The following is a 7803-nucleotide window of genomic DNA, read 5'->3' as shown; positions in this document are numbered from 1 at the left end:
TTATACTTAGAATGCCCATACACACAAACATTTCCCCCTGGGAGGTACAAACATAGTGTAACATTTTTTTTAAGGGCATAATAAACCCCTTGAAAAACAGTAACGTGGTTTTCTACACAGTTGATGCTGGGAAGGTGCAGGTTTTTAATAAAAATATGGCGGACGAATCATTGGATGAAGTGATCAGGAAAAGGGACATGGTGACGGCAGGAATGGTAACGTACAGGATTAATAACAGCGGTGGCTATGGGAGGTATGACATCCATGATAGAGACTATTAGTCGTTTAGCCACCACCAATTACCTGAATGTGTTTCATGCCTTTCAGAAGATCAGTGTAACAGATGCGTGTGAAGTTCGGCATTAAACATGCCCGTAAAAAATACGTTGCCAAAGACGCACGTGTCCGTATAAAGGGCAAAGTGCAACATGTTTGTGAGATGCTGAATTAGAGAAAGCAGATCAGTGTTGGAGGAAAACCAAGCAAACTGATGGATGCTTGTGAAAAACTAAGTTTAAAGTGTAGTGCACCGTCCGTAACTATCAACACACCCGTGGCACACGGTTCTTTTCCTCTTCACCCATACATATTACCAATAATATCAAAATGTCACATCCGAAAATTATTTGTTTTAGTGTAACGAACACTGTTAAAGGAATGCCACAAAATTTAGATAACCACTACCCTGGTAAACACCAGATTTCCTCTTTACAAGATATGGACGATTATGGTATTGATGACGACTTGGAACTTTACCACATCCCCAGCAAGAAGATGATGATCACAGCTGTAAACAATGTGCAAAAAAGGCCGTGATTGTCTGGAAATTTATTTTCTCTTGGGCAAGCTTTACCTCTTACTAAAGTGGTACAGAATGATGCATACACAGCTCCCATGTCTACTCAGCAGAATACTTAGCCACCTTTATTGCACATAAAGGCTCTAGCCAATGTGTCACGGACATTTGTCACAAAGGATGCCAGTTCATCAGTAGAGCCCACTCATAGAGTCTGTCTTTAGGTTTTTAGAAGGCCCCAAAATGACCATTAATAATTTCCATCCAAGAGTCACAGAGTAAGATATTGTGGAACTTGTCTGTGTACGCGTTGCCTTGAAGCGCACCTGCTTGTTGAGTTCAGGAGTTACAGAGGTTGTATTTGTATGAAAGGAAGATGCAGTTGGTGCCTACAAAAAAATGCAACAACAGAAACCTAGATGGACAACCAATGAAATACAATCTTCCTTTGAATGGTAGTGTGATAACATCAGACCAGCCCGTATTTTTAAGATTAAAGGGACTCTGTCACCCCCTCCAGCCATTAGAAACTAAAAGAGCCACCTTGTGCAGCAGTAATGCTGCATTCTGACAAGGTGGCTCTTTTAGTAATTGGTGCAGTCAAAGCAGAAATAAAGCGTTTTATAATTTCGCAAAAATACCTGTCTTTAGACAGGGAGGCAGGTCTTAACCCCCCCTGCTGCACACGCCACAATTCCGTCACTCAAAGCTTCTTCGGTGCCGGGCGCCGGCCCGCTTCTTCGGCGCCGGGCGCCGCCCCGCTGCTTCGGCGCCGGGCGCCGCCCCGCTGCTTCGGCGCCGGGCGCCGCCCCGCTGCTTCGGCGCCGGGCGCCGCCCCGCTACTTCGACGCCGGGCGCCGCCCGCTACTTCGGCGCCGGGCGCCGCCCCGCTTCTGCGGCGCCGGGCGCCGCCCCGCTTCTGCGCCGCCGGGCGCCGCCCCGCTTCTGCGCCGCCCCCGCCCCCGCGCCGCCCCCGCCCCCGCGCCGCCCCGCGCCGCCCCGCCCCCGCCCCGCCCCCGCCCCCGCGCCGCCCCGCCCCCGCCCCGCCCCGCCCCCGCCCCGCCCCCGCCCCCGCCCCACCCCGCCCCCGCCCCGCCCCCACTCCCGCCCCGCCCCCACTGAAAAGTGGAGCGTGCAATATTATTCAGCCCCTTTTATTTAATACTTTGTCCTGCGATTACAGCTGCAATTCGCTTGGGGTATGTCTCTATCAGTTTTGTACATCGAGAGACTGAAATTCTTACTATTCTTTCTTGGCAAACAGCTCGAGCTCAGTGAGGTTTGATGGAGATAGTTTGTGAACAGCAGTTTTCATCTCTTTCCACAGATTCTCGATTGGATTGAGGTCTGGACTTTGACTTGCCGTTTATTTGTGAACCATTCCATTGTAGATTTTGCTTTATGTTTGGGATCATTGTCTTGTTGGAAGACAAATCTCCGTCTCGGGTCTTTTGCAGACTCCAACAGGTTTTCTTCAGGAATGGTCCTGTATTTGGCTCCATCCATTTTCCCATTAATTTTAACCATCTTCCCATTAATTTTAACCATCTTCCCATTAATTTTAACCATCTTCCCTGTCCCTGCTGAAGAAAAGCAGGCCCAAACCATGATGCTGCCACCACCATGTTTGACAGTGGGGATGGAGTGTTCAGGGTGATGAGCTGTGTTGCCTTTATGCCAAAAGTTCGATTTTGGTTTCATCTGACCAGAGCACATTCCACATGTTTGGTGTGTCTCCCAGGTGATTTGTTGCAAACTTTAAACAACACTTTTTATGGATATCTTTGAGAAATGGCTTTCTTCTTGCCTCTCTTTCATAAAAGCCAGATTTGTGCAGTGTACGACTGATTGTTGTCCTATGGACATACTGTCCCACCTCAGCTGTAGATCTCTGCAGTTCATCCAGAGTTCATCATGGGCCTTTTGGCTACATCTCTGATCAGTTTTCTCCGTGTTTGAGATGAAAGTTTAGAGGGACGGCCGGTTCTTGGTAGATTTGCAGTGGTGTGATACTCCTTCCTTTTCAATATGACACAGTGCTCCTTGGGATGTGTAAAGTTTTGGCAATCATTTTGTATCCAAATCAGGCTTTAAACTTCACCACAACAGTGTCATGGACCTGCATGTTGTGTTCCTTGGTCTTCATGATGCTCTCTGTGCTTCAAACAACCCTGAGACTATCACAGCAGGTGCATTTACACACAGGTGGATTATATTTATCATCTTTAGGCATTTAGGACAACATTGGATCTTTCAGATCCACAATGAACTTCTGAAGTGAGTTTTTTGCACTGAAAGTAAAGGGGCCGAATAATATTGCACGCCCCACTTTTCAGTTTTTGATTTTCCACAAAAATGTAAAATAACCAATAAATTTTGTTCAACTCCACAGTTGTGTTTCACTTGTTGATTCACCAAAAATTTACATTTGTATCTTTATGTTTGAAGCATGATATGTGGGAAAAGGTTGACCAAACCACTGCACGACCAGCTCTATCCTTACCTACTGTATCCTCACCCATCCCTTGTAGATTGAGTCCTCGCGGGCAGGGTCCTCTCTCCTCCTGTACCAGTTGTGACTTGTATTGTTCAAGATTATTGTACCTGTTTTTATTATGTATACCCCTCCTCACATGTAAAGCGCCATGGAATAAATGGCGCTATAATAATAATAAATAATAATAATAAAAGTTCCAGGGAGCCGAATAATTTCACAAGGCACTATACCTGTAATGTAATCAGAATTACTTTCTTTTCTTTGAGATTTGTTTTATAGGAACTGACGTAATGGTAAACTCATCATTTGAAAACGTGATTTTCTCAGTCAAATTCTGAGGAATTCGAAAGGTTAGGTTCGTCAAGTTCAACTAAATTTTCGTTTTCACTGTCTGAATCCATGGCTGAAGTAAACTCATTTGGAAACACGATTTTCTCACTCTCAGAATCTGGGAAATACAAAAGCAGGTTGAGCTTGCCAAGGTCAACTAAATTTTTGTCTTAACTCTGTGAATGCATAGCAGATTCATTTGTCCTATAATACATAATGATAGTGACTTTTTAGAAAAAAACTGTTTTCAAAGCTTTCCACCTGCAAGCAATTGATTGAGTTAGTACTGGACTTTCAAAGCTTTCCAGCTGCTCTGTAAATTGATTGAGAGACTGGACAGTGTCTGTTAGTCCACATGGCGTGCTCCTTTGTAGTCAGCAGGGCATATGCTAAAACACTACAAAAGTTTTTTCTTGGTTGCCCATTATCTTGTTGGTATTTTCTCTTCTTGTGACTTGTCTTTTATTGGGTTCCTAGATTTTTCTCCCTTTCTACAGCATTAGGATTACGTACCCCTGTCCCCTTCCATCTGATATTCTTTAGTTCTGGGTACATAGCATAAAACATGTAATTATGCTTTTTCTTTCCCATTAGAATGTGGCTGCACCGTGGTTGCTGTACTGTGTGGGAATCCTCTTACAATCTTTTCTTCATCTGTTAATATATTACTCTCTAAGTCTCGGAGAATGATGAGGTAATTGGAAATATTTTCCCACTTACAGTGGTGCAGCCTGTTGACCAGTTGTGAAGTAAGAATCACAGAGATTCTTGAGACCAATGCTCCACCTTTTACGCTGTGATAAAATAACACTGGACAGGAGCTGGACATCTACCTTTGATTTAATTAGAATTTGTGAAAGACCAGAATTGCTTTATTTCTATGAAATTTATTTTAGAGGAACTAAAGAAAGTAACAATAAATTCATCATTTAAAAACATGATTTTCTCCTCACTCACAATCTGTAGAATTTGGAAAAAGGTTGGGCTCGTCAAAGTCAACTAAATTTTCGTTTTCACGCTCTGAATCCATAGCTGAAGTAACAGTAAACTTATGTGGAAACACGATTTTTTCCAAATCTCAGGAATAAGAAAGAAGGTTGGGCTTGTCAAAATGAACAATTTTTTTTTCTTTTTATTATGTGAATCCATAGCTGAAGTAAGAGTAAACTCGTCATTTGAAAACAGTTTTCTCCTCTGTCTCAGAAGGTTGGGCTCGTCAAGTTCAACTAAATTTCTGTTTTCACTCTCATAACTGAAGTTCATAACTGAAGTAACAGTAAACTCATTTGCAAACACGATTTTCTCCTCACTCTTTAGAATCTTGAGCTATACGAATGAAGGTTGAGCTTGACAAGGTCAACAAAATTTTTGCTTTTACCCTCTGAATCCATACATTCTTTTGTGCTATGATACATATGTTGAAGTGATTTTTTTAAAACAAACATCCGCTTTCAAAGCTTTCCACCTGCGAGCAATTGTTTGAGTCAGGCCAGGACGGTGTGTGATAGTCCATATGAGACGCGTTCCTCTGTTGTCATAAAGACTAAGTTTTTTCTTGGTTGTCCATCTTGTTGGTCTTTTTTCTTTAGTTGGGTTCCTGGATTTTTTTTTCGCTTTCTGCAGCATTAGAATTACGTACTCTGTCACATACATTCTGATATACTTCAGTTCTGGGTACATAGCAACAAATGTGTAATTGGGCTTTTTCTTCCCCATTAGGCGCCGGCTGCTCCGTGGTTTCTGTCCTGCGTGGTGGTAATATCACAATCTTGTCTTTCTTCCTCTACATCTGTTAATATATTACTCTGTGTAAGTATCAGAGAAAAATGAGATAAAAAAAAATATTTTCTCACTTACAGTAGGGCAGCCTTCTGACCTGTTGTGAAGTAAGAATCATAGACGATCTTGAGAACCAATGCTTCACCTTTCACCCTGTGATAAAATAACACTGGACAGGCGCTGTAGAACTACCTTTGATTTTATCAGAATTTTTTAAAGACCAGAATTGCTTTCTTTTCTTTGAGATTTGTTTTAGAGAAACTGAAGTAACAGTAAACTCGTCATTTAGAAAGAAGGTTGAGCTGGCCAAGGTGAACTACATTTTTGTTTTCACTCTGAATCCATAGATTCTTTTGTCCCATGATACATAGGTTGAAGCGTTTTCTCAGAAAAACATCCCCTTTCAAAGCTTTCCACCTGCAAACAATTGTTTTGAGTCAGGACCGGACAATGTGTGGTGGTTCACATGATGTGCTCCTCTGGTCAGCAGGGCATATACTGAAAGACTAAGTTTTTTTTCTTGGTTGCACATCTTATCATTTTGTTACTCTTTTCTCTTCACAGCTGCCTTTGGTTCATTATGCTCATGCCTTCTCTTTTATTGTTTTCCTGGATTTTTCATGCTTTCTGCAACATTAGGATTTACGTACCTTTGTCCTTGTGTATTCCGCCTCTTTTCTAAGGTATTTTAGATCTGGGTGCCTAGCATCAAACATGTAATTAGGCTTTTCCTTACCTATTAGAATGCGGCTGCGCTGTGGTTGCTGTACTGTGTGGGGATCCTCTTACGATCTTGTTTCTTCCTCTACATCTGTTAATATATTACTCTCTGTAAGTCGCAGAGAAAGATGAGATGATAAAAGATATATATTTCCCACTTACAGTGGCGCAGCCTGCTGACCTGTTGTGAAGTAAGAATCACAGACATTCTTTAGAACCAATGCTCTACCTTTAACGCTGTGATAAAATAACACTGGACAGGCGCTGTAAAACTACCTTTGATTTAATCAGAATTTGTTACAGGCCAGAATTGCTTTCTTTCCTTTGAAATTTGTTTTAGAGGCATTAGGCTAACTCATCATTAAAAAACACGATTTTCTCCTCACTCACAGAATCTGAATCCAAGAAGTATTGTTTCAATTTGAAAAAAAGTTGGGCTCGTCAAGGTCAACTAAATTTTCGTTTTCACTCCTTCTGAATCCATAGCTGAAGTAACAATAAACTTAGTAACATTAATCTTATCATTTGGAAACATAATTTTCTCTTCACTCAGAATCTGAAGAATAAGAAAGAAGGTTGGACTTGTCAAAATGAACAATGCTATTTGTTTTGGAATGTGAATCAATAGCTGAAGTAAGAATAAACTCGTCATTTGGAAACATGATTTTCTCTTCACTCAGAAGGTTGGGCTCGTCAAGTTCAACTAAATTTTTGTTTTCACTCTCTGAGTTCATAGCTGAAATAACAGACTTATCAATTGGAAATAGGAAAAAAGGTTGGGTTTGTCAAAGTTAACAACATTTTTCTCTTCACTATTGGAATCCGTAGCTGAAGTAAGAGTAAATTCTTCATTTGAAAACACTATTTTCTCTTCACTCAGTCTTGAGAATACTAAATAAGATTGAGCTTGCCAAGGTCAATTAAATGTTTGTTTTCACTCTCTGAATCCATAGATTTTTTCATCCTATGGTATATATGTGGAAGCAATTTTTTAGAAAAAGCATCCGGTTTCAAATCTTTCCACCTGCTAAAATTTTTTTTGAGTCAGGGCTATGCTCCTCTGGTCAGCAGTGCATATGCTCCTCTGGTCAGCAGTGCATATGCTAAAAGACTAAGTTTTTTTCTTGGTTTCCCATCTTGTTGGTCTTTTCTCTTCATAACTGCCTTTGGTTCATTATGCTCGCGCCTTCTCTTTTATTGGTTTCACTGATTTTTCATGGTTTCTGCAGCATTGGGATTGTGTACCTTTGTCCTTGTATATGCCACCTCTTTCCTTATGTATTTTAGTTCTGGGTACATAGCATCAAACGTGTAATTGGGCTTTTCCTTCCCTATTAGTCAGTAGCTGCGCCGTGTGTGGATCTTCTTACAATCTTGTCTTTATTCCTCTATATTTCTTAATATATTACTTTTTGTAAGTCTCAAAAACATAATAAAAATATATTTCACACTTACAGTAGGGCGCAGCCTGCTGTCCAGTTGTGAAGTGAGAACCAATGCTCTACTTTTAATGCTGTAATAAAATAACACTTCACAGGCGCTGTACTACTACCTTTGATTTAATCAGAATTTGTTAAAGACCAGAGTGGCTTTCTTTTCTTTGAGATTTGTTTTACATGGACTAGACTAAGAGTAAATTTATCATTTGAAAACACGATTTTCTCCTCCCTCATAGAATCTG

At 41.1% G+C, this 7803-nt stretch overlaps 1 pseudogene; it reads left to right on the top strand.

The window, feature by feature from the left end:
• Positions 1-343: 343 nt before the first annotated feature.
• Positions 344-4321, top strand: LOC138671766 (polymerase delta-interacting protein 3 pseudogene; annotated as a pseudogene).
• Positions 4322-7803: the final 3482 nt, after the last annotated feature.

The sequence above is a fragment of the Ranitomeya imitator genome, chromosome 3 (assembly GCF_032444005.1).
Source record: "Ranitomeya imitator isolate aRanImi1 chromosome 3, aRanImi1.pri, whole genome shotgun sequence".
Classification (NCBI taxonomy): domain Eukaryota; kingdom Metazoa; phylum Chordata; class Amphibia; order Anura; family Dendrobatidae; genus Ranitomeya; species Ranitomeya imitator.
The sequence above is the reverse complement of the archived record's forward strand: the minus strand, read 5'-3'. Positions and strand labels throughout refer to the sequence as shown.